The sequence below is a fragment of the Narcine bancroftii genome, chromosome 9 (assembly GCF_036971445.1).
Source record: "Narcine bancroftii isolate sNarBan1 chromosome 9, sNarBan1.hap1, whole genome shotgun sequence".
Taxonomy (NCBI): Eukaryota; Metazoa; Chordata; class Chondrichthyes; order Torpediniformes; family Narcinidae; genus Narcine; species Narcine bancroftii.
In genome coordinates, this window is record NC_091477.1 from 109,615,557 (window position 1) to 109,638,938 (window position 23,382).

Sequence of the window (23,382 nt, forward strand, 5' to 3'; positions counted from 1 at the left end):
TCTCAATGTTTGATGCAGATAGAGTTTGTTCTTCTGATAGAGAGATCGTTAGTCACCTCGGCCCACGCCTCCCCTGGTACTTATGCCCCATCTAGCCACTGTCTGCCGTAAGACAAGGAGCTGAAGAGAAGTTTCGGATCTGATTAAAATGGCGGCAGAAGATGCATTTGGCACAGTGCTGCCTGCCTGCATAGACAATTACAGGAGCCAGCGAATGACACATCCCCCCTTGCAGACATAATTAAGGTGTATTATTTGTCAAAGGGGTCAACGGTGAACAAATGTCCTAGTAAAGTGAGGCTGAAGGAAAGGGAAGGGAGAGATAATGAAATTCATGGATGACAAATGGCTTTCAGTCTGACATTCTGGCATTTTGACTCCAAGAAAGAGGGGAGAGAGAGGGGGAGAGGGAGAGACGGGGGGTGGTGGGGGGTGGGGAGAGAGAGGGAGGGAGAGGGGAAGAGAGATTCACAGTGACAGTAAATTGGGGACAAGCTGATTAAGAGTGTTTGACATGCTTCTCTTTGAATTCCTATAATACGAGAGTTATGCAATCCCAGCTGCTCATTCCAAAAATGAATCTCAGCTGTTGGCTTAACAGGAACTAAAATTTTGTTGATAATTTCTGATGAAGTTGAGTTTGCCAAGTATTATATTTATATTTATAGTTATAAATTTTCTCTTCCTTTAAAATTATACTGTTTCAAGAGCGGAAAAATGATTTTTTAAAATAATGTGAATAGATGCGGTCCTGGTTTCCTTAAGACATGATCAATGTCAGTGTTCAGTTGATTGACTGGAAGGTTTCTTTGAGCATACATGGAAATTTCATTCTTTCTTTTTCTCTCCTTCTCTCTCTCATACATTTCCCCCTCGAGTTGGCATTGACGCACTTCCTCTCAGGTCGATAGGATCCCAAGGAAGGATTTAATACTGTTCAAAATTCCATGCTGCAATTTAACTATCTGATTACCCAGGTCAGAAAAAAAAAAGAACAGGGGTAAACATCAATTATTTCATTGAACTAGCACACAAAATGCACAGTATCACATCTGGGACCAGTAATGCCAGACCAATATTAATTTCAATGGAAAAGACTATTGAACAGGACACATAATGGGCAACAGATGTGATACTGCCATAATGTGATGCCGCCCAAGAAGACATTTCTACCCTTACATCCACTGAATTATTTTTGATTAGGCTTGCTCACTATCTTTTTTTTGGCTAACTACACACAAATGGATATATTTTCTTGAGGTGAACAGGGATAAACAGGGTTAATTTCCAAACCAAAATTAACCCATTCAGCTGTCTTCATAAATCCTCCTCCAGAAAATAAACTAAGCCCAATTGCACAAACTGTTAATGTGGTTCACTTACCAAAGAATATTAATGTGGCCATTTAAAAAGTACATGAAAATGCTTCTCATTTGTATATCAATGATCAGGAACAGCATATGTGCACAGCACATGAACCTTTGTAGTTCCGTGACCATCTCTTTATCTGTTGCCATGTTGGATTTCTTTCTTTGCCTTGACCCTGTTGTGCAAACTCCACATTCAGATCAACATTACCAAACAGTATTACTGAACAGCAAACTCTCTCCTGTAGCCTTCTTCTTCCCTCTTGAAATCCAAGTCTTGGGAGAAGCTGCCAAAAATGCCTGTTTGTCGTCTCGCTGGAACAAAGCGGTAAAGAGTTTCTGCACGTCTCCTCTTCAACAAATTCTTTGCCAAGTAAAAGATGAATTGGATACCTCCCTTACCCCCAAATCCCCAGGATATGTGGTATCCAGAAACTGCTATTTGGATTGCAGCTGAATTAATTTTTGAAGACAGAATTAAGAGACAACAGTTGTACTTTCGGGAAAGCTATAACATTATAAGAATATATGTGAGTTATTGTGTTGAATAACTGAGCAAGATGAAAAGGAAGAAAATAGAGATTTTAAATGAATATTAGTGCGTGGCTGTCATAAACATTTCAATATGTTTTTGGCTGGGATAAGGGACAGAATGTTGATTAACATGTGAGATACATCTGAATGCTATCATCTGCTCGAGTTCTACTCCAGTATAAACTGTGCTGGAACATCAGTGGCATGTAACCAACGATAACAAAAACTGCTTCAGGACGAGCTTCAAACTTAAGTACCAACTTTATCCATTTGCCTTTCACAAAAGGTATTCTTGGGATCAAAGAAGGTCAGGCATCAACTGCATTGTTGAAAAATCGGTGCAAAATATCAATTAAAAATTGTTCAAAATATGATTGGAAAAACATAATATCAACAAGGACAAATGCATCAAATGTGCAATTGTAATAGGCTCATAGGGAATAAAGGCTCTTGGCTCAGTTAGCTCCCATTAACAATGGACAATCAAATCTAAATATCACTGAATACTTGCACAATTGGATCAAATTTGCAGTTTTGTAAATGTTATTTTTATGTTTGAAATATGAGGGGAGTGGGGAAGCTCATTAGCTTTTGGTAACAGCATAAAATTGCAAACATTGGAGTAATAGCCTGGTATTAACCTCTTCTGATTTTTCGGGATGTCCAAAGGTGCTCCTCTTATGCCATCACCAAAATTTACAAATTGCTTCTCTGGGTTTTGAAACCTGATTACCGAATCATACACAATCAAACACCAAAGAATTCTGCCTTCATCGCTCAATATCTCAACTCCAGCACCAGTTGCCCCTGTCACTGCATTTTCCATCCAATTCACATGACCTCACAACACTCCCAGCACAGGAATTCTCTCTGGCAGACTTTAACACTGGCAAAGGCAGTAGGAAATGTTTAAACACAGCTGCAGGTCCCTCAGGTTACTAGCCTCTGAGATCAGAGCCAATAGACAGGAGACCCTGGATATGTCTACACGAGAGAGGATAGTTAGAGACTACTTATCATCTGCTGATCTTTCTATTCATATTTCTATTCATGAATAAGATAAGTAATGATTTTAAGAGGGATATTGCTTTCACTTTACCATTGAAAAGGGAGTGTTTTACCACATGTCACCTCATGATTAGCAAGTAATATTGAATTTTAATTTCCAATTCACCTCCAGTTCCAATTAATTGTTTATGTCAGTGATACAAGTGGAAAAAAGATAAATTTTTCAATTGTGTGTAGGTTAGCTCTGAATCATAACTATTTTATATCACGTGTTCCTGAAGATACTCTTTTGGTCATCAGGGCATTTATATCAAAATAAATACTATTGTTAAGCTCACTCACTATGTTATTGCCCTAAGCAACATGTATTCAATCTATATTAATGTAATGCACATCATCTGTACATGTGAGCTACTTTTATAGCCTGTCTACATTTATTGTGACTAAGCGTGCCCAGTCCTAAGACAACATTTGAATAGGACTTGCATTTTAACTAGCTTGCTTTGTGGGCAATATACTAGTAGACTTAAAATATTACAGGAAATCACAAAATACATTAAATCTTAAAAAAAGTACATAATAGGAAACTTTTAAGGTGATATTTGTAATCAGCAGACCAAAATCCATAAAATACACCCAAAAGTGTTCAGGAAGCAAAATCTTCACTGTCCAGTGTTATAGGGAGCTTTCAGCAACTTGGTGGATCAAGTTGTAGTGTGTGAATTGTACCTCCTGCGGTGTTGAGATGGAGCTTGCTGCTAGGGGAGATTGGGAGTGATGGTGGGAGCCCAAGAGGAGAATTGGAACTTATCATTATGACACATTTGAGGTTGACCTTTGTCATTGAAATCCATGGGTTGGGAGGTGCTCAGGGACATTCCATTTAAATCGTGCTGAAGCGGGATTCTCAAACCTTCCAATGGCCCACTTCTGATACAGGTTAAAGACATTCTGCCTCAGAATAATGGTGTAATTTACCATTAAGTATTTAGTTCCATTTGTTTCACAAGGCATATATTTTACAATTGTGTTAACTACCATAATATTGAAAAAAAAGTTGTTGAGATTCACACCAAATCAATGATTCTGTGCTGATCACAGTTAGATGAAGACTGCTAAAGCAGACTCACGAGAAGAGGACGGCATTACCATCACCAATAACTGAATTTCAGTGCCTTACCATGCTTGCCAATACAAATAGGTGCTGTAATAAAACTATCAATACAAGAATACATTCCAGGCCTTGGTGTTTGCAAAGTATATTTAATTGTACCTATCTAATTCCATCCCTTGATGTGCCTTATGAATTGTTTAAAGCAGCTGAGCCTGGGTTCGGCAATATAACACTGAATATGAACATTTGTATTAAAAGATTAATCAAACAATTTAAATAATAGTCAACTATTAACTCACAATTTATGTTATGTTGTAGAATAATATGAGCTTGTGGCTTTTACCTTAAATGTTTAACAATGGGAAAATCAAAATATAACTCAATATTTTTGCGGTTGAAATATCCATCCAATAATGTTATTTATAGAATAGAATAACAGGTTTGTTACATGGAGAGCTACTGCAGAGGTAAATCAGTCATGACCAATAATATAAACGATCATGCAATCTCTTTACTTGGTTTGAATTTCATGTTTCTATTACAATATCTGGTAACCATGATGAAAATTATAAAAATATCTAGGATATGTGCTGGGATTCTGAGGCTCACATTGCTTAGCATCCAAGGATAGCAGCACCATTGAAAAGTGGAAAACTAATTCCACCCACTGAAAACCACCCTTTCAAAACATAACAAGAAAGTCTGCAGTTGCTGGGGTTGAGAGCAACATACAAATGTGCTGAAGAAACTCAGCATCCATGGGAAGTAAAGGGTAACCAACATTTCTGGGCAGGGCCCTTCTTCAGGTTTGGGCCTTCATACTAGTTTCGGGCTTGGGCCCTTCACACGTTGATGAAGGGCCCTGACCTGTTGAATTGATAGCCTGTAAAATGGTGAAATTGGGACTTTTTGGATGGAGATTGGATGGGAACTTGATGGCAAGTAATTTTCAGAATGAGGTGGAATTTGCATTCTTGCTATGACAAAACAATTCTATGACGCTAGCTTTATAGCACAGAGGAGGGCCATTATCATAGATCTCCAAATGAATATGCCATGTCCTGGAGGTAAAGCTTGCAAAATAGCTGTATAACCACAATTTAAAAGACCAGATATGTTTGAAAATGGGAAAATATTATTCAGAACCAACAACTTGAATACCCAAATGAATAGAAAGCTGCTGATAGACAAGACAGATCTAATATATTCGTTTTACACACTTTATTAATGTTTGTGCTAAAATACATGAATGGTTACAGGTGAGCAGTTTCATGACTAAGTCATAGCCATTTTATTTCAACTAAGACATGAATAACTAGAGGGGAAAAAAAACGTGAATGTTGGTTCCATGGGCTTAATTTTGTCTCATGATATTGTCTCATTGCACTGATCATCTTACATGAAGCCAAGAAACCCTGTAAGAATGCTAAAGGCTTGAACTTTTGTTGCCACATGATATCTTTGCTCCAGTAGGAACTGGTCGGCAGGTTTAAATTGAAGCCCTGCATATTTTGCATTATTTCTGCAAGCTGCACTCTGCAATATTCTATCACTAGATGAAAGCCAATATTTGAAAACTATTAATAATTAATTTTAAAATTGCAACACCGGTTTGTTCGTGTCTACTCCGGAATAACAAGCAAAGTTTGATGAATTGGTTTAGGTTGAGAAGGACAGTAAAAGGTGGTGCAGTCTTCAGATACTGGCATATTCTTGAGGTAAATACTTTGGAGAGAATCCTCCTGATGGTGTGTGTGATGGGAATAAGGCGAGAAGGGCTTAGAATAACGGTGAGATAGATTGTAAAGTACTCTGAACAGAAGATGAATGAGCACAACATGACAATGCCTTGGCTGAATTAGAATGAGGATGAAAAACAAGATAAGAGAATGTGCAGTCAATGGTGAGAAATGACATGATATTGAAGGTTTAAAAATGACCTTCAACATCTCAGTGATTCTTCCATAATGGAAAAAAATAACCCACTGATAACCAATGAGGGACCGAGGCAAGAAATGTTTGGAAAACATACAAAAGACTGCAGAATATAATTGGTCATTACACTTTTTTTTACAGCTGTATCACAAGAAATGCACTTGGCAATAATTTAAAAAAAAACTGTGCCCTTCAATTCAAAGATGTGGAATAGAGTTGGTGCTATTGCCGGCTGGTGGAATGAGCAGGAACATGGCAGATAATGTTAACTGAAGAAAAATGTGAGCTAATGCAATAGGTCGGAAAACTGAGACAAGACAATGCAGAATAAAGGATATTGTTCTAAAAAGGAGCAGAAGGATCTGAAGGTGTGTGTGTGTGTTCAAAGTATTGAAAGGGTCAGGGCAGGTTGAGAAAGTGCTTAATGAGACATTTAATATTCTGGATTTTGTCAGTGGAGGGACAGAGTGTAAAAGTTATACTGAACCTTCATAACACACAATTGGCATGATGAGATAAGCCATAAGAGCCCATTTCTGTGCTGTATGTCTAAGCAAACAAACTTCTAGCTTTAACAGAAGAGTTGTGTCTAATTCTGTAATCATAGGAATGATTTGAATGAAATAGTGAAGGTCCAGGGAAGTCTTAGGAGAACGGTTCTTGGGATCAAGGATTACAATAACAAGTTTAGGTTACCGATACTGGAATTGTTTGCTTTGGAAAAGGGTAGACCAAAGGGAGATTTGATAATGAGAGGCATGAAAAGAATGGATAATGGGAAGCTATATCATTCATGGACCAGAAGTCATCATTATAAATAAAAGGGAAAAGAATTAAGATGTGAAGAAAAATAATTTAATGCACAATATGGAATGCACTGTTTGCTGATGTAATGGAGGCAAGTTCCATTGTGGCCTTCATCAGGGAAGTGGATAAATTCTTGGTGGAGAAAAACTTGCAGTGAAAAAGGGGCTAGTATGAAGTTGCTCTGGTAGAGAGCTGATGTAGGAAAAAAATGGCCTCTTTCAACGCTGTAGCATTCTTTGGTTCCTGGGACACTTCCCAAAATGATATTTCCTCATACCTGAATGATGGTCTCTCTGCAATGGCGGGGATATTGCTTACATCTTACTAATGTCTATGAGATAATCTACACATAATATCTTGGACATTGTGCTTGGTTTGCATTCAGTAATTATTATTAAAGAAAGATGATGCAATCAAATAATGAATTTGCTATTCCAAACAGTTTAGTCAAAGACAGGCTGGTTATGGGTTCAAGCCCCACTCCACAGACGTGAGAAAAAGATTTAGATGAAGAGACAGGAACAGTGTGGAAGGAGTACTTCTATGGCAAAGTTGTTATCTTGCAAACATGATATTTAAGCAATCCTCTGCCTGCCTTTTACATGTGATATAAAAGCTTTGCATTGAAAAGAGGCAGGAGAATTCTGTCAGATCTTTATTCTCCAAAGAGCATCACTTCTGAAGGTGACCTGGCCATTCTCACTTTGCTGCGCATGGTGCTTTGCTTGCCCAAAGAGCCTGCTGCATGTTTTACATGAAAATAGCAATTGCATTTCAAAGTACATCATGGACATAAAAGCTACGGACTTCTTTCTCAGTCTGTCAGAAGTATATAAAAGTGAATCATCCTTTCTTTCAAAATTAAGAAAGTTTGGCTGCAATACTACTTCTTGGATCAAGGGAGAGAACTCAGCAGACCTAATACACAATGGAAGGAAGAATCACATATTTAAAAAGAATTGGGGATTAATTTTACTATTTTCTTCTAGCAGAGACAGTGAAGGAGGAGGCTTACAAATCAGTGGGATCCAATTCCAATTCCTTCTTGGCCATATTCCATCCTCGTCAATCATGATGCAAGTTAAGACCAAGGAACATTGAGAATCTAAAAGATATAGCCCTGTGATCAACTCTGGGCCATTATGTGTGTGAGGGTGGAGTGGTTTGCCCAGTGTCAAACCAGCCAGAAAACCTTCTCTGTGCTGGTTGTCCTTTCGTTTGATAAGAACATCCCCATCAGTACTTCACTCATGCCAGAGACCATCTCTTTGGAATCCACTCCAGTTCTGGCTTCTTCTTTTCAGCTTTGATATTATTTCTGCTGGACTTGTGTCAATTAATTCAAATACAGTAAAACCCCTGTTATCCAAAATTCAAGCAAAGAGCAGCCTCAAGCAACTGGTAAAATAAAGAGGTAAAAAAAAATACAGGTTTTAAATCGGTGGACCCCATCATTAGTTCACCAATCACACATCCGCAAGCAAACAGAAAATTCACTTATCTGGCATTTGCCAATCCACATGTGCCGGATACCAAGGGTTTTTCTGTACTAATTAATATTAAAATAGGCCTGGCTTCCCCTTGCTTACTTTATGAATTGTGGACATGCTGCCCATACAAGCAACCCCCACCACCACCATCCACCCCCCACCCACCCCCCCCCACCACCACCATCCACCCCCCACCCCCCCCCCCCCCACCACCACCATCCACCTATCTACACTCTCACAATCAAGTCAAGGCAATGCACAAATCCAAAATTGCTGAATTACTGAGATGTGATTTTAAGGGCAAAGGGCAAATAGTCCAATCTTCAAATTAGAGCAGAGAAGAGCAAAATTTAAGATGTCCATTTATTTTTTTAATTTTCAATCTGGATTCGTAGCAATTGTGGAGAAAGGTGGCTTTAAGAGTGACAGGGTTTAGGAAAATGTTACAATAAGAACTTTTCAGATATGGAATATTTGATGATTCTCCTTTTCATTAATTTCAAAGTGCCACTTTGTTCCATTAAACTACTTTGAAATGGAATGTTAGCTGTTTAGAGCATCATTACATTCTAGCTTCAAAAAGGCAAAGGTTAGGTATGTTGGGAACTGAGACCAACACTTGAAGCTAGAATTGAGTTCTGACTGATGAAACTTCAAATTGACTAAAACAATTCAGCAGAGAAATTACTTCTTGAGTTAAGAGATTGTCAAATAGGAAACAAATTGAAAGTTAGGAACCAGTGTTAAACCTACCGCTCCTTGGCCGGTAGTTGTTTAGTTCAATAAAGGATAAAAAGAGTTTTGCATCCATGATCGCCAGCGCTCAACATGGTTCTAATTGGTGCTGAAGTAAGTTATTGTAGGACTAATAGAACAATGATTATATCTGTAATTATATACAGTGCTTAATGCCACTCAATTTCTCCTCGGTCCCAAGAAATTTTTATCAAAAGATGTTTGTAACTTTTACCTTTTAAAATAATAATAACAATCTGTGGAAGTAAAATGGTATGAAGGATTTATGGAATGTGATTGTCTGAAATAAGCTGGCAGAATTCAGGTGGACAAATCACCAGACATTGATGGAATATTCAAGGAACTGCTGAAAGGACTCAGGAAGCAATCAGTGGAGGTTCTGCCCAATGTTTCATCAGGTGTTGAATAAACATGCAATTGGAGAGAAGCTGACGTAGCACCTTTCTTTAAAGAAGTGAAGGAGAAGTGCCCTAACTGTGGATCATTTCATTCAGGTTCTGCCATGGGAAAACTCTTGGAATTCATCATTCAAGGTGAAAACAATAAGCATTTAGAAGCTGATGGCTTGTTGAAGCATGGAATTGCTAAAGGCAAGTCATGTTTAACAAATTTAGCAGAACTCTTTTGATGAAATACTCAATGGATTGCTAAAGGGAAAAAGCAAGATATGGATAATAATTATGTTCAAATTTAACCACAGCAAAAAAAAAGGCAAAAATGAAACACCAAAACGACAAATGCTGAAGCCTTGATGAAAGATCTTAGCCCAAAACTGATGGATGCAGTCTGACCTGCTGAGTTGTTCCAGCAATTCTTTGCTCAAAGAATTTGGGATTCTGTGGGTCGACATCGGCTGAAAGGACATTATCAATTTTCTTTTTCAACAATCTAATGTTATTTAACAAGGCACCTAATAAGGATAATTAGCCTGGCCTATCCAAAGTTGATAATATCCCAAGCACAATGAAAATAACTTTGCCATTGCCATTCATGTCTCAGGAACACATGAAACCAATGACAAGGGTTGAAAAGGTTGTGAACAATAAAAAGGGTGATGACTTCACGTATAATTGGGTATGAGGATTAAAATTCCAAAAATTAATTGTGACAAAAACATTGGAAGTTTGGCAAACAGTGCAAAAGACTATTAAATACTTCTGGAAATTTCTGATATGTTGGCAGATCCAACATAATGTGAAAAGCACTGAACTATGTGATGTACAAAAAGATCTGGAGACTGACAAACGTGATGAATTGTCTCTGAACAGCAAAAGCATTAAAACACTATTAAATCATCCTCTCAGCCTTGGAACATCGACCTGAAGCTTTAAGCCTGCTTCCCTTTTCACAGATGCTGCGTAATCTGCTTCTTGTTTCTTGCATAATTCCATTTCAGAGTTTCAACATCTGCTGCATTTTATTTTTGTGCTGGTGTTCTGGCACATTTTGATTCGCCTCAGGGAGGGGTTGAGAAAATAAGCTTTTCAGGGAAGGCTAAATTTGCTGGGGAATGTGCAGAATTGTGGAATAAATTTGGATGTCCCTGACAAAAAATCAGCAGGATAACAGTGGCTCAAGTGGCCTCATTATGAGTTGTTCATACCTATAGTTGTAAGTCAAGTGAAATACTGAAACAGATATGAAGTTAACAGCAAAATTATAGAAAATGTATAGATATAATACATTAATTATTTATTCCATCTTATGTTCTAACTGTTGCCTACGATAATCTTTACCTGCATAAATACCCCATTGGATAAAACAGGGAGGCACGATGTACATTTTCTCACTTTCAAGCATTTGTCTTTGAAAGGTGAACAAATCCTGCTTCATGACATAAAGGGTGTAAGTCAGCTTGACATGGATTTCCACATAATAACAGACCTCAATCAAATTGTTTAGAGGAGGTATCAGAAGATGGATTGGTGAGTTGCATTGGTGACTTCTCATACAACTTTCAGAAGGGCTTTGACAAAGCAGGAGATGAGAGATATTTGTAAAAGGCTAAGTGTTATAAAAGTTGGGGTGGGAAAGAAAATGGATTTAAAAGCTGATTACCAGGGAAGAAAGCGAAAGTAAGAGGGCAGAGTAAATCATTCTGAAAAGCAAGAAAGGCTCTAGGCAACATTGATAAGAATGGTAGAATGGACAAAAATAAGTGGAAGACGGAATTCAATGTCAGAAAATGTGAAGTGCTACAGTTTGGCGAAGCAAGAGGATATAATAATCATAATCGGAATGGGGAAAGCTGACTGATGTGAAAGATTAGAGAGATTTAGTGGTTTAAGACCACTAGACATTGAAAACAGCAACTCAACGTGTATAAAGCCATAAAAAATGTAATGGAATACTGGATTTTATGACATGGGATATAGAATGTAAAAGATGAAACACAATAGTGAATATCTGTTTAAAACCTTATATGATCACATTTGGAGTCCTGTGAGCAATTTATGCCACCTCAGTAGAAGGAGATTGTACCAGAGATGGTCCATTTATAATCACTTGAATAATTTCATAAGGTTTGTTGGTTGGTGTAATAAGGTATAAATGCAAATATAAATTCAAATAATAAATTGGGCATTTTTCATTGGAAGAGAGTTGTTTATAATGTAGACATTGTTTCAAATTACAAAAGGTGCTAAGAGTTCATTTTAATCACTTACGTGTGTGTGTGTGTGTGTGTGTGTGTGTGTGTGTGTGTGTGTGTGTGTGTGTGTGTGTGTGTGTGTGTGTGTGTGTGTGTGTAGTACATATACCTGTGTATTTCTATATAATCCAGCCAAGACCTCAACAGTGGAACAGGTGGATAAAGTAACTTCGAACTCAATTGTTGTGAAGTCGGATGAAGGTGGAACAAATCTATCAGCTCCAATCATCATGGTTTTCGTACTATTGAAACTAGTTGGTTGATTTATGAAGTATTGTGTGATACTTAGAGGGCAGCACTAAGTACATGTTAAACAAATGCACGCAGAGGCATCTTCTCTTGGTGGGCCACTTTTCATGATTGGCTTCAGAAGCCACTTGAGAGCCCATAGGAATGAAGATCATCATCCTTGACCTTGAGGGATAGCCACAATGATGTATATACAATGTGTGTGTGTGTGTGTGTGTGTGTGTGTGTGTGTGTGTGTGTGTGTGTGTGTGTGTGTGTGTGTACTATATATGTATACACACACACACACACACATTATGCGAATTAGTAAAGGATGGGAGAAAATTTCAGAGACATTTTTATTAAGAAAATTGCAATGTTGTGGAATGCATTCACATGATAATGAGTGAATCAGAGACCATGTCAAGAAATAAGAATGTTGGTTGATTAACTGATGAAAAGTAAAGGAACATTGGGACTGAGTGGGCAGATGAGATTTGGTCGACAGCTCCTAGAGGAAATAAATACCAGTGTAGGTTGGTTAGGACATGTAGCTAGCTGTTGTATTGTAATTTTCATTTACTTCTGTATCCTGGGATGACCAATTTGATGATGCTAAAAACTTCAAATGATCTCAGAATACATGGAAACTTTTTTCTTTCAGATGCATTGCATATTTTTTAATACTGAAAAAATTATCCAATGCAAGAACCTGTGTGAATTTTACTGCAGGTGACCTGAAAAAGAGAGACATTGGGCAGCATTCTTGCCTCGTAGAACAGAGTGGGTTCTAAAACTTGAGCAAATAATCAAGAATGGTAGTTTAGCATAGAAGCAAAAATATAAATCAGTAAAGCAACAACCCTTAATGGAAATAAGTAACGTAGGTGAGTAGGACAAAAATGGAACAAGTAAGGTGAAGATAAGATAGTGTGCAAAGGAAGGAATCTCTTCCCTCATTCCCTGCTTGCCACTGCCCTGCAACCTTCCCCCACTTTCTGCCTACCTACAACCCTCCAAAGCCTTGGCTCTAAATTTAAGATTGTTAAACTCATTCTTAATTAGAAGGCTGATTGTGCAGTTTACCAGACTCTTAAAGTTCAGTCTCCTGGCAAGAGACTACAGGCTGTATATTATTGATTGTCATCAAACACTTAAATACTGTCCCCAGAACCTTAAATCAATATAAAGCTGTCATCATTCTAAGATGAAGCTATTAGATACCTCAAAATTTGATCAAAACAGAGCAAACTCAGCTTTGTAGAAACAAAATGAACTACTGACAACTGTAGGAGGATTGGGTGTGGGTGAGGAGAGGAAAGAAGCAGGAGAAATAAAACAAAATACCAGGGTACTTGCTCTATTTTTGTTTATGAGATGATGCCATGCTTGGAATATAAAAACTGACAGAGTTTATTTGATTATTATGTACAAGGGAATAGCTAAGTGATGGATAGATTCTCACAGTTACCATCTCAGCGCTAACTACTGAGACGTAATTTATCTTCCACTAATGTTTAAATAAATTACTGAAACTCATTCATAAAACTTTATGGCAAGGAGTTGGCTAGCCTCTGCTTCTATTATGGTTTATTATCAAAACGTGGCTTTTGGACAGGCAGAAAATCCCTCACAAATGCTGAAATAAAAATATTAACAATGTTAGTGTTTGCAAAAAGACAGGTTAATAGATCAGGCAAAACTGGAGATTTGAATTTACGCCAAGCCACTACTAATCCTGAGTAAAGCCAACAGAGCAAATATTTTGCAGTTTATTTAATTATGGATCATTATGATTACAGTAGTGTTTGGTTGATGCTTGTGTATAGTCACTTCAACAGAGAGTCTTAGACAGTTACTTGGATTGAGAAGCAGAAAAAGAAGACCATGAACCACTCACAGGAGATATAAAAGATTGGCTAAATGTGATCCTTGTTCTGATTTTACTCGATATAGTTTTTGGTCAATTGCTGTCTTCTACTCTCTTAGATGTAACTTTGTTGCAATAACAAATTTATTGTCATGTACAATGTACACATGCTTTGAAATTCTTACTTCGGCAGACAAACAGGTATTCTTTTGTAGGCTTTTCATTATGAAGTACATAATTCAAATAAAAAGGACATAATGAATGCAAAGGATAGATAATAAATATTCACAGTTATCCTAGTGCAAGAAAAACTTGACTCAGATAACTAGAATACAATCAGTAAAATAGATTAATGGTAGAATTAAGCTCCGTACCAATTTCCATTAATACTTCTCTTTTTTCACTTGAGCAAACACAGTTACAGCCTCAACAACGATCACATTTGTTCCAAAGCTGTGCAACACCAAAAGAATGTTAACATCGATGAATATATTCATAGCTATCCAGGTTCAAGAAACCTGTTTATGGTTCAGGGGATATTCTTGTTGTGTTAAGATGGGTAAAGAAAACTGTGTCAAGAAACAAATAGTCATCAGTGAATCGTAATATTGGGCCAGGATTCCATGGGTCAGTAATACAAGGATAACACGGTGCAACATTTGTTAAAGACACAGCTGCATTGTGGCAGTTGAACAAATATAATTACTTCCTCAATGCCAGTCTTTGCTATAGATGCAAAAGTAAATGAGATGTCTAAAACACAAGATCCTCTGTATTTCAAAAGCTGCCAACAGAATATATTACTGTCTCTCGACCCCATCCTTTATTTGTGACAGATGATCTCAATTTTCCAATCCTTGCTTACTGCCTTATGTACGAGTAATCGGAAAATGTTTTCTTGTTCAGAAGTTTGAAGAGTTCCAAAATTAAATTAGCAGAATATCATCTATTATGCTGGCTTAGTTCAAGTGTATTAGCATTTGGCAGTATGTATACAACCAGATTAAACAGCGTTTCTCCGGACCACGGTGCACATACATGCACACACCATACACAGCACATAATAATCACATATTTTCACAAAGATAGAATTTAAAATAAATGTATATGAACATTTTGGAATAATTTACCTGGCTACAGGTGACTGTTTATCAATCTTACAGCCTGCAGGAAGAAATTATTTCCCAGCCTGACTGTCCTGTTTCTGATGCTCCTGTATTTCCTTCTTGCTGTTTGCAGGTCAAAGATATTGTTTGCTGGATGGAAATGGTCCTTGATAAATATTTAGAGTCACAAATTCTGGACTATATCTCTCAACCTAGAACAGTGGTTCTCAACCTTTTTCTTTTCACTCACATACCACTTTAAGCAATCCCTATGCCATAGGTGTCTGTGATTAGTAAGGATTGCTTAAGGTGGTATGTGGGTGGAAGGATTAAAACCATTGTTTTAATCGTACCTAATTGACTTATTATGTGCATGGTTTCATAACTCCAAAGGAAATGAGCCAATGACAATTTTTCTCAAGCAAAATATTTCAGTAACAAATGGGTCTAGAGCAGTGGTTCTCAACCTTCCCTTCCCATTCACATGCCACCTTAAGCAATTCCTTACTAATCACAGAGCACTGATGGCATAGAGATCGCTTAAAATGTTACGTGAATGGAAAGAAACAGATTGAGAACAAATGACCTAGAAGATTGCTTCATGCCTTTGTATAATATTTAGGGAATGCCACATAGATTATAGATTATCCATTTACATTTTCAAGTTGCCTGTATTGGTCTCCACATTCATCCCATGGCTGCACTTACCCACAACAACACTTGCAGGATTAATTGCATTGGAGGCCTACTCCTTGACTTTTCCACAAGGCAAAGTGTGCAACAGCTGATCAGCCAACCTCTGGTGGTGGAATCAGCACAGCACTGAAGGAGTTTGACAACTTGTTAATTTTTCCTTCTTTATAACATGGCTGTAAAGGACTTTAGCATAACTTAAAATAAATACTCCCTTTATTTGTTTGTGTACCAGATGTAAATATTGTTGGCAATGCCAGCATTAATTGTCCATCCCTAATTGTCCCTGGGCTAAGGAGGGAGTTAAGAGTCTACCTCAACAGTAGTCCTGCTCTTACAGACAAGCCAGACCAAAATAGATGGTGTATTTCCTTCCTTGAAGTACATAAAGTGACATACTACCTTTAAACTGTTGTTTAAACGGTCCAGAGGAGGTTTACTAGGTTGATCCCTGGGATGAAGGGGTTGACTTATGATGAAAGATTAAATCGTCTAGGATTGTATTCGCTCAAGTTCAGAAGAATGAGAGGAGATCTTATAGAAACCTATAGGATTATGAAGGGTATGGATAGGATAGATGTAGGAAGGTTTTTTGAGCTGGCCGGGGAAACTAAAATGAGAGGACACAGTCTCAAGATTCGGGGGAGTAGATTTAGGACAGAGATGAGGAAAAATAGTTTTTCCCAGAGAGCAGTGAATGTTTGGAATTCTCTAACCAGGGAAGTGGTTGAGGCTGCTTCATTAAACATATTTAAAATTCGGTTAGATAATTTTTTATATGATAGAGGAATTAGGGGATATGGGGAGAAGGCAGGTAGGTGGAGTTAGGTCATAAATTAGATCAGCCATGATCATATTGAATGGCGGAGCAGGTTCGATGGGCCATTTTTGGCCAACTCGTGTTCCTACTTCCTATGTTCCTATCTCGGCAGTGATTGAGCTTTACTAACCTGTTGAGAAAGTTGGCAGGGTGGGAAAAGTGGGGGGGGGGGGGGGTGGTGACTAGTGATACATGAAGTTCATGGAGGAAATATGGGTATGATGATTCGACTGTGTCAGGAAGGGAGTTAGAACATTTTCTCTGGCTGTGTACCAGTCAGGATTTCATTGTTTTTCAGGAACAGTGACGCAAGTGGCATAGAATGGCCACTGCTCACTGCACATGGTGAGCTCCAACTCTGAAAAGGACAAGCAGAATACTCAGAAGAGCAGACAAGAAAAGAAAGACCCACTCTTGAATAAATCATTTGCTATAACACAGAGTTTTGATTTCCCTATTCAAAGCTTCAATTACTTGGGAAGCTGTGGAAGTATGTGATTTTAAGTAAAAGCAGGAAAGATCGAGAAAAAAACCACCACAATGAAAGTCATTTTAATGAAAGAGAGAATGAAAACAGATAAATGAACAGCTTTGGTTTGTGTGAGACAACTTGTGACAGATGGGACTATCAGAGAATGACAATCTAACATCATCCCCTGTCACTTGTTAACAGTCATGCCCTATTAACTACAATCAGAACGAAGTGTGTCAGTGTTTTATCAGTCAGCTTTCAAATTCATTACAGCTTAAATTCCATGAAAACAATCCTCAAGCCACGCACTCTTTACAAGATAGGCATGGAAAATGGTGCCAAATTCACCTACCTTAAATTAGCAGAAGCTTCATTAAAATAATCAAAAAAGCTATGAATGCTTCACACCAGATTTATGGATATAGAGTGCTCAATTATGTCTATGCCCGTAAATAATGAATGTCCAGATTTATTAGGAAATCTCTTGTATTACTTAAAATGCAAAGCCAATTGATTTTGTGTTCATAGAATAATTTTTTGACATTTTTTCTGCACTTTCTTTCCACTGCCATTTGGGTTCTCGTGAGGCTTTTTATTAATTGTCATGATACCTCGTTTGCTACCAACAACATTTGATCCATATGTATCCTCTGCCTGTTCTTTTACTGGGGAAAAGGGGGCTAATAGATGTAGGTCAAACTGACTAAATGTGTTCATGCATATCTGCCAACAACGACCCACAACAATAAACAGGGTTGCCCTGGTCTCATCTTGGCAGAGATTTAATGCATCCAGAGACTCCTAAGAAAGGAGGCAAGTGGGATGTGATGTTTCTTATACTGTAATAAGGAAACTTGGGTTCTTTTAAAATAACTATATTAGCTATAGAACTCATTCACGACTGTGTGGAGGCATCCATCTTGAATCCACTTGAGGTGCAACCAACTCATCTCTGAGCAGTTCCTTTTCTTTTAGAGATTCAGCCTGTCAGGTGCTTTGATAACGCATGTGGATCTTAACCTAGGTGCTTGTGTCGGCTCTGCTGGTCCACTGCTGTCTAGCACTGGTGGGGTTTCCTCTGTTGCTGTGCAGGCTAAATCTTCTGCATTTATTTGTTCATACCGTGTCTTTTGCACTTTCAGCAGGCTCTTTCATTTCCTTCTCAGGATTTGACCATCCTCTGTTCTGACAGTGGAGGATCTTGGACTTACTTCCTCCGGAACAATGAACTTTTTGTTCTAAGTATGGGAATTTCTGAGCCATGTTGTGTCAGTGGCCCTAAGCTTCTTGCTGAATTGTCATAATTTACTTTTTGTCTCCGTTGCAGATGCTTTTGTTTCCACTTGACATCTTCAACATCACTGTTCTTGTTTGGGTCTGTAGAGTTGGGAAATGTGGTGAATAGTCTACATCCCATCAGAAGCTCAGTGGGTGACCTGCCATGTTCAAGTGATGAAGCTCTGTAACTCAATAGATATGGATCTGAGCCACTCTCCTGTGCTTTCTTGAGCAACTGTTTAACTAGGTGTACTCCTTTCTCTGCTTTACCATTTGATTGTGGATGCAGAGGATTTGAAGTCGTGTGTCAAAAATCATACTCTTCTGCAAAGTTCTGGAATTCTCTTCAACTGTAGCATGGTGTGCTTCACTCTGTATTGTTGCCCTGGATAATACATCAGTTAACACAAAAGGTTTCCCTGCTGTGATGCAGTCTCTTGACTAAGCTCAAGTTTTCATATACTTTGTCACGAAGCAGTAATTCATGTCTCTCTGGCACTACTGTGAACGTGAGGTGGTATTCTTTATCTTTAACTTTCACCTTGAGTTTACACGTACCTTTCAAGTTGATACTCTGTCCATTGTAGGCTTTAAGTTGTACAGGATTTGCATAAATGTATGGCTTCATCTTCATTGCCCTGATGTTGCACCCACAGATCAAATTGACCTTTGCCTCATGTCCAGCTTGAAAGGAATATTTGTTCCATTTGTATGTAATGACACAGCCCACTTATCCTGCTCGACTCTGTTCATGCTTGGTTTATTGTCTTTTTGCACTACCATGTCAATGAAGAGTGCATTATCTCTAGTGCGTATGTTTTGCTTCCCTCTGGGAAAACATTGCTTTGCATAATGATTCTGCCCTTTGTACTTATTACAGGTTTTCCATAAGCTGGGCATTGTTTTGGTACATGCTGAGTGGCACATCATTTGCAATTGAATGTCTCTCTCTCTTTTTATTATTTCCTATATCTCTTTTTTTTTGATAATGTGTGTGTGCAGTCACTGTGACTACAACAATGCTTCATTTTCATGGGCTTTTGAACTATCACTGAACTTTTCTGCATGCTACAGAGGTATTTCACTGGCATGGCATATCTAAGGTAAGCTCTGTATCTCACAGCAACCTCTCTTTCACTTTCATTGAATCTTTCAGCAATCCAAAATTGCATGGTCTTGCTTTTAATTTCAAGTCTGTTAAAAAAGTATCAAAGCTCTCTCGCTGCAGCTGCGTGTGAAAAATGTACCACTCAAACGTTTAATTTTTCTTTGGTGTACAGTGATAATCTTGTTGAATTTGCCATGGTTTTCTGCCTCAGTAAAAACAAATGTATTGAAAACCTCTAGTCCTTGAGATCCAGCCATGGTAAGTATCAGTGCAATCTTCCAATGCATTAGGTTTGCTATTGATTCCAATGGCTTGCAGATACAGCATGAATCTTTGTTTGGACGACCCCTACTCGTGGTCAACATTTCCAATCCAATTTATAGCATCAGGAACCTTCACACTTTCCATTTCTTTGCTGTTCTCACTCTGCATGCTCCTGGTGCTTCTTCTACTCCTGGTATGCACACAGGAATGGTGTTTCTTCCATTCCTGGTACCAGGTGATGTTTCTTTTATTGTAATAAAATAAACTTGGGTTCTTTTAAAACAACTTTACTTTATTAGCTATAGAACTCATTCACAGCCCTGTGGAGGCATCCATGTTGAATCTACTTGAGCAACAACCAACTCATCTCTAACTCCTTCTAGTGGTCAGGAGGATCATGAGCACTTTATCACTACAATGGGGTATATGAGATCCTTGTGGGGGCCAAACTGGTAGGCCTGGAACTAGAGCTGGGACCCATGAGACACAAGTTGGCAGCAGAAGGTGGAAGCCAAGAGACACAAGACGGCAGCAGGACTTGGAAGCCACAGGGCACAAGATGGTGGTGGTGGGGGATGGCATTAACATCAACTCCTCGGATTTCTGCTAGCCCACTCCTTGTTCTCCCTCTGCCTCCTTTCCACCAGCACTCCAACCCATTCCCTCTCCACTCACTGAAGGATCCTCCCTCCCCGTTTCCTGCTGCGCCCTCCCTCCCTTATCCAGTCTGTGGATTGTGCTCTTCCCCCTGCCCTTCTATTCAGGTGCTTTCCTACATTTTGCTTATACGTCGGTGAAGGTACACTGCTTGAACTGCGAATTTTCCCAGCAAAATGTTTTAACTTCTAAGAAAGCTAAGTTAGCAGCACAGACATGAGATTTATATTCCTGGAAGAGCAGAGTCAAACATTCAGTAGAAATGTATTGAAGAATGCCCACCAGAGTGATTGACAGCCAACATGGTATGATTGGCCGAATCTTCAACATCCTGCCAAATGTCAATGACAAGACGAGACTTTGTAGCATTAGGCTGGTGCAAATCAAATCATAAAGATTTGTTAATGCTGGGAATCGTCTTGATTAAAGCAAACAGCATAATTTCCTGCCGGTCTCTTTCACCAAAGCACAACTATGAGTAGGAAATAGTGTGAACTCTCATCATCTAAGGAAAACACTAATAATGTCCTTAAATATTCTCATCAATATTTATCAATGCAGATTAAAATATGCCACCACCACACTTTCATTTGTATATGATAAAGTCAGCAAGTTCAGAACACTATACTTGTGACATTTGCAGTGTTGAATGCAACTCTTGCCCATTTTATCTTGTGGGGAAAAAAACCATAGCAATATAAACAATATGCCATTGATTCCATTGCAAATATAATTGAAGTATGGTTGCTATAAATAATACAAATGCAGATGTACAAAGTTTGAGAAAGTTTGGGTGAGAAGGCTGTTGATACATGCAAGTTTTCAGCTACTAGATCTGTAAAACTTCTAAAGATGTAAGAAACACATTTGGGACATTAGACGTCAGTATATACTGTAATATGTGCCCCAATTTACTCAACCTGCTGTATTTTGATTGTTGGCCAATATATTTTGCTTCAGTTTGTACATAAACAGACATTTATGTACTTATAACAGGTACCAGGATCTCAGTAATCTGGTATCCATGGGGAATGGGGGAGATGCTTGGCTGTTGCATGAAAGCGCTGGTTGCATAAGAATTTCTGAAAAAAATTAAAACACTCGGATTGTATCCAAATTGACCAACTACATGTCACCCCTTACCCATTTTAAACAAAATTGTGTTGCTCTGCAATTCTTTATTTTAATGGCGAATATACTAATGTAAAATCCAGCAAAGATAAATCAAATAAATTACTCTCACCGTTATCACATGTTGTGCTAATCTTCTAAGAAGGGGTTGCTGCTAATCAGCCTGCAAGTAAAAAAAAACCCACCTAAATTAAAGATGCTTTTCGTGGTTATTTTGCATTACACTTGAAATAAAATTCACTGAGCTTATTTTCATCAACCCAAACTGTTTCCAGTTGCATGAGAATTCCAGATGCATGAATAACGGATAAATAAGAGCTAACTGTGCAACTGAGACCATAACATATTCACAGAGAAACTCCACTGCAAAATGTGTGAATATATTTTCTTGTCAAATTTTTACATGTAACCTAAGGCTACCTTTTTAAAAAGACTGATAAATTATGAAAGTTGGCCGAATGTGTATGTGTATTATAAATTTTATTGCAGAGCATTAATTTTGATAAGTGTATGGTGAAATCCAAATGACGGTTCTGACATACATGTTGGGTACTCTGTGTTTTGAAAACTTTGGCGTCTCTTTCTCTGAAGGATAGTTCAGTGTCATGTTAACAATGTTTCATTAAAAAGAGAATAATTTTAAAATGGGTTTTTGTACCCGGCAAAAAGTTTCTCAAATCATTTTTGGTGGAAACTTCCAATGACATAGTTATATGCTTGTTTATACCTCTAAAAATATTATTTCTTGTTTCTGTTCTTTTCTGTCCTGAGTAAGTTTTGGACCTCCATAAAACATTCTCCCTATAGTTAATGTAAGCCAGTGTGATATCACCTCATTATGTTATTGACAATATGTCTGCTCATCTGTATGCATAAGTAAATTAGAAACTAAGAAATAGAAGTAGATGGCAGCTATTTGGTTCTTGCTCCTCTTTTACCATTCAACAAGATCGTGGTTTTACCTCAGCACCACTTTCACAAATCCATTGAATTCCTTGATATCTAAATATCAATGGACATTTGTCTTGAATGTATTGCCTGCCTGTCCCGCATCGGATTGTCAGTCACCAACGAGCCTGCAGCAGACATCCATAAATCTTCGTCCGCGAAGCCAAGCCAAAGAAAAGAAAGAAGAAGAAGATTGCATGACTAAGCATGCTCAGTCCACTTGGGTAGAGAATTTCAAAGAGTCTTTCCCTTCTGGTTGAAGAAATTTCATCTTCCTCTCTAGTCCTGTACAGTCTGTCCCTTATTGTGAAAATGTGACCCCTGGGCCAGAATATCCAACCTCTTTGCTTTCACCCCCTAAGAGTTTCATTGAGATCACCTCTAAATGGAGGAAAGATAGACTCATTATCCTTAATCTCTCCTCATGCCACATACTCAGCATCCCTTTTTCCTTTTAAAAAATATTTTTATTGATTTCATACACAAAAAAACCAAGTCAGTGCATAGTTTATGTTGAGTGCAAAATTTAAGTGATTACAAAAATCAACATATTGCATCGCATCCATATCATAAGTCAATATAATATACAAAGACAAAAAATAATTTAATGTTAATCAAAACCCCATCCCCCTAACCACGTTGCATGGCTGAAATAAAAATCAATAAACTTCACTCATAAAAGTGAATGAAAAAAGTCGACAAAACTCTGATGGACAAAATACATCTAAAGATTGTGATAATAAATAAAAAATGGTCCCACAACATTTGGAATATTTTACTTGAATTATTCATTGAATATCGAATCTTTTCTAAACTTAAACAAAACATAAAATCTTTCAGCCTCTGAGCATGAGTAGGCGAGACAACGTGTTTCCACCTGATTAATACAGATCTGGCCAAAAGTAAAAGACAAGATATGACATTTATTTGGGGCCAACAGCATATCATCTTCTCCCATTGTAAAGTGCTGCCAAAGGATTTCCTTCTAACTTTAGATCCAAGATTAAAGATAAAATTTTGAAAACCTTCTTCCAGTACTTTTCAAGACTTGGACAGGACAAAAGAGGCATCACATATCTCTTGCATTCACGAGTTTACCTCTGGATAAATACAAGATCATTTGACTTTGGAAATGTGGGCCCTATG

The 23,382-nt window shown here is 37.9% G+C and overlaps 1 protein-coding gene across 11 annotated transcripts in view; it reads right to left on the minus strand.

The window, feature by feature from the left end:
• Positions 1 to 23,382, minus strand: part of mecom (MDS1 and EVI1 complex locus) — a 637,277-nt gene that overhangs the window by 507,660 nt on the left and 106,235 nt on the right. The window lies entirely within an intron of this gene.